Raw genomic sequence first — 4836 nt, forward strand, 5'->3', positions numbered from 1 at the left:
ATAAAGTGAAGAGTGGGAAGAAACTCACTCTCAGGAGGTAACTACTGTTAATAATTTAATAATTTCTAATGTATCTTTCTAGAAATCATCCATGCATTTAAAAATAAATATTCATATACAAATATTTATCTTCAATTTTTATTTTAAGTTCATGGGTACATGTGCAGGATGTGGGTTTCTTATGTAGGTAAGTGTGAGCCGTGGTGGTTTGTGGCACAGATCATCCCATCACCTTTGTATTAAGCCCAGTATTAATTAGCTATTCTTCCTGATACTCTCCCTCCCTGCACGCTCAACCCCCAACAGGCCCAGTGTGTGTTGTTCCCCCACATCTCCATATGTTCTCACTGTTCCAATCTCACTTATGAGAACATGTGGTGTTTGGTTTTCTGTTCCTGCATTAGTTTGCTGAGGATAACAGCTTCCAGCTCCATTCATGTCCCTGCAAAGGACATGATCTTGTTCCTTTTTTATGGCTGCATAGGTATTCCATGGTGTATATGTACCACATTTTCTTTATCCAGTCTATTTTTGATGGGCGTTTTGGTAATTCCATGTTACACACATTCATGTATCTTTATAACAGAATGATTTATATTCCGTTAGGTATATACCCCGTAATGGATTGCTGGGTCAAATGATATTTCTGCTTCTAGATGTTTGAGAATTCACCACACTGTCTTCCACAATGGTTGAACTAATTTACATTCCCAACAACAGTGTAAAAGCATTCCTTTCCCTCTGCAACCTCACCAGCATTTGTTGATTTCTGGACTTTTTAGTAATTGCCATTCTGGCTGGTGTGAGATAGTATCTCATTGCGGTTTTGATTTGGATTTCACTAACAATCAGTGATGCTGAGCTGTTTTCATGCGTCTTGGCCGGATGAATGTCTTCTTTTGAGAAGTTTCTGTTCATGTCCTTTGCCCACTTTTTAATGAGTTTTTTTTTTTAATTTAATTTTTTTGTAGACTCTGGATATAAGACCTTTGTCAGATGGATAGATTGCAAAAATTTTCTCCCATTCTGTAGATTGTCTATTTGCTCTGTTGATAGTTTCTTTTGCTGTGCAGAAGCACTTTTAGCTTAATTAGATCCCATTGATCAATTTTTGCTTTTGTTACAATTGCTTTTGGTGTTTTTGTCATGAAATCTCTGCTCATGCCTATGTCTTGAATGGTATTACCTAGATTTACTTCTCAGTTTTTTATAGTTTGGGGTTTACAGTTAAGTCTTTAATCCATCTGGAGTTAATTTTTCTTTAAGGTGTAAGGAAGGGGTCTAGTTTTAATTTTCTGCATATGGCCAGCTAGTTCTCCCAACACAATTTGCTAATTAAGGAATCTTTTCTTCATTGCTTGTTTTGGTCAGGTTTGTCAAAGATCAGAGGTTTGTAGGTATGTGGTCTTATTTCTGAGTTCTCTACTTTGTTCCATTTGTGTATGTGTTTGTTTTTGTACCCGTACCATGCTGTTTTGGTTACTGTAGCTCTGTACTATAGTTTTCAGTGAGTTGGTGTGATGCCTCCAGGTTTCTACTTTTTGCTTAGGATTGTTTTGGCTATTTGGGCTCTTTTTTTGTTCCATATGAATTTTTAAATAGTTTTTTTTTCTAATTCTGTGAAGAATCTCAATGGTACTTTAATGGGAATAACATTGAATCTATAAATTACTTTGGACAGTATGGCCATTTTCACAACACTGATACTTCCTATCCATGAGCATGGAATGTTTTTCTATTTGTTTGTGTCCTTTCTGATCTGATATTTTCAAAAGTTATTTGCAATACTTGAAGAGGTCCTACACTTCCTTTGTTAGTTGTATTTCTAGGTATTTTCTTCCTTTTGTGGCAGTTGTGAATGGAAGTTCATTTGTAATTTGGCTCTCTGCTTGCCCGTTTTTGATGCACAGGAATGCTAGGGATTCTTGCACATTGATTTTTGTATTCTGAGACATTGCTGAAGTTGCTTATAAAGAAGCTTTCGGGCTGAGACTATAGGATTTTTAGATACAGGATGATGTCATCTGCAAATAAAGATAATTTGACTTCCTCTCTTTCTATTTGAATACTCTTTATTTCTCAGTGGAAGCTGATTACCCTGGCCAGGACTTCCAATGCTATGTTGAATAGAAGTGGTGAAAGAGGGCATCCCTGTCTTGTGACAGCTTTCAAGGGGAATGCTTCCAGTTTTTGCTCATTCAGCATGATGTTGGTTGTGGGTTTCTCATATATAGCTCTTATTATTTTGAAGTATGTTTCTTCAATACCTAGTTTTATTATGATACAAAGCATTGGTGAATTTTATTGAAGGGCTTTTCTGCATCTATTGAGATAATCATGTACTTTTTGTCTTTAGTTCTATTTCTGTGATGAACCACATTTATTGATTTGTGTATGTTGAACCAACCTTGAATCCCAGGGATGAAGCCAACTTGATCCTGGTGTATAAACTTTTTCATTTGCTACTGGATTTGGTTTGCCAGTATTTTATTGAGGAATTTTTCATTGATGTTCAACAGAGATATTGGCCTGAAATATTCTTTTCTGTTGTTATATCTCTTCCAGGTTTTGGTATCAGGACGATGCTGGCCTCAGAAAATGGGTTACGGAGAAGTCCCTCCTTTTCAATTGTTTGGAATAATTTCAGAAGAAATGGTACTGGCTTCTCTTGGTACCTCTGGTAGCATTCATCTGTAAATCCATTTGGTCCTGGGCTTTCCTTTTATTAGTTGGTAGGCTATTTCTTACTGCCTCTTTCCTTTTTTTTAGTTGGTAGGCTATTTGGAACTTGTTATGGATTTATTCAGGGATTCTACTTCCTGGTTCAGTCTTGGAAGGTTGTATGTGTCCAGGAATTTATCAATTTATTTTAGATTTTCTAGTTTATGTGTGTAGAGCTGTTTATAGTATTCTCTGATGATTGTTTGTATCTGTGGCATCAATGGTGATAGTCCCCCATCATTTCTAATTGTCTCCATTTGATTCTTTTCTCTTTTCTTCTTTATTTGTCTAGGTAGTAGTTTATTTCATTAATTTTTTAAGAAAAAAGCCTTCTCAATTTGTTGAGTTTTTCAAGTTTTTAAATTTACTTTTTATTTTTTTATGTCTCTGTATCCTTCAGTTCTGTTCTGATCTTGGTTATTTCTGGTCTTCTTCTACCTTTGAGGTTTGTTTGCTCTCGTTTCTCTCATTCTTTTAGTTGTTACATTAGGTTGTTAACTAGAGATCTTTCTAGCTTTTTGATGTAGGCATTTAGTGCTATAGATTTCCCTCTTAACACTGCTTTAGCTAAGTCACAGAGATTCTGGAACATTGTCCCTTTGTTCCAATTAGTTTCAAATATCTTCTTGATTTTTGCCTTAATTTTATTATTTACCCAGGAGTCATTCAGGAGCATGTTGATCAATTTTCTTGTAGTTGTGTGGTTTTGAATTAATTTCTTAAGCTTGAGTTTTAACTCGATTTTGCTGTGATCTGAGAGACTGTTTGTTATCATTTGAGTTCTTTGCATTTACTGAGAAATGTTTTACTTCCAAGTTTGTGATCAGTTTTTGAGTGAGTGCTGTATGGCAATGAGAAGAATGTATATTCTGTTGTTTTAGGTTGGAGATTTCTGCAGATATCTATCAGGTCTACTTGATGCAGAGCTGAGTTCAGGTCCTGAATATGTTTGTTAATTTTCTATCTTGATGATCTAATATTGACAGTGGAGTATTAAAATTTCTCACTATTACTGTGTGGGAGTCTAAATCTCTTTGTAGGTCTCTAAGAATTTGCTTATGAATCTTGGTGCTCCTGTATTGGGTGCATATATATTTAGGACAGTTATCTCTTGTTAAATTGAACACTTTACCATTATGTAATGCCCTTCTTTGTCTTCTTTTATCTTTCTTGGTTTAAGGTCTGTTTTGTCAGAAACTAGAATTGCAACCCCTGCATTTTTCTTTTTCCTTTTGCTTCATAAGTTTTCCTCCATACCTTTATTTTGAGGCTAGGTATGTCTTTAAGATCCATAAGATGGATCTCTTAAAGACAGCATACCAGTGGGACTTGGCTCTTTATCCAGCTTGCCATTCTGTGTCTTTTAATTGGGGGATTTAGCCCATTTACATTTAAGGTTAATATTGTTATGTGTAAATTTCATTCTGTCATGATGATGTTAGCTGTTTATTTTGCAGACTTGTTTGTGTGGTTGCTTCATAATAACACTAATCTTTGTACATTGGTGTGTTTTAAAAATATTGTATGCCTCACAAACTTTTATGTGTCCTTGCACAGGTGCCATGCTAATCTCTGTATCATTCTAATTTTCGTATATGTGCTGACAAAGTGAGCACTACAAATATCTTAATAATAATGCGAGATCATATAATACCTACTATACTGTTTTCTTTTTACGTTTATAAACATCCTCCAAATTAGTATTTATACCCTTATGTCATTTCTTTTTATTATACTTTAATTTCTGGGGTACATGTGCAGATCTTGAAGGATTGTTACATACATATACACTTGCCATACTGATTTGCTGTATTCATCCCGCTGTTACCTACATTAGGTATTTCTCCTAATGTTAACCCTCCCTAACCTCCCAATCCCCTACTATCCCTCCCCTAGCCCCCCAACTCCAAGAGACCCCAGTGTGTGATGTTCCTCTCTCTGTGTCTATGTGTTCTTGTTGTTCAACACTCACTTTTGAGTGAGAACATGCAGGGTTTGGTTTTCTGTTTTTGTGTCAGTTTTCTGAGAATGATGGTTTCCAGATTCATCCATGTCCCTGCAAAGGACATGAACTCATTCTTTTTTACGGCTGCATAGTATTCCATGGTGTATATG

General features: G+C 35.6%; 1 non-coding gene across 1 annotated transcript; it reads right to left on the minus strand.

Annotated features, from left to right (window-relative positions):
* Nucleotides 1-4234: 4234 nt before the first annotated feature.
* Nucleotides 4235-4337, minus strand: LOC119468308. The gene has a single exon (XR_005196976.1). It is a non-coding gene; the product is annotated as a U6 spliceosomal RNA (small nuclear RNA).
* Nucleotides 4338-4836: the final 499 nt, after the last annotated feature.

Source organism: Cebus imitator, unplaced genomic scaffold (assembly GCF_001604975.1).
Source record: "Cebus imitator isolate Cc_AM_T3 unplaced genomic scaffold, Cebus_imitator-1.0 Scaffold16, whole genome shotgun sequence".
Taxonomy (NCBI): Eukaryota; Metazoa; Chordata; class Mammalia; order Primates; family Cebidae; genus Cebus; species Cebus imitator.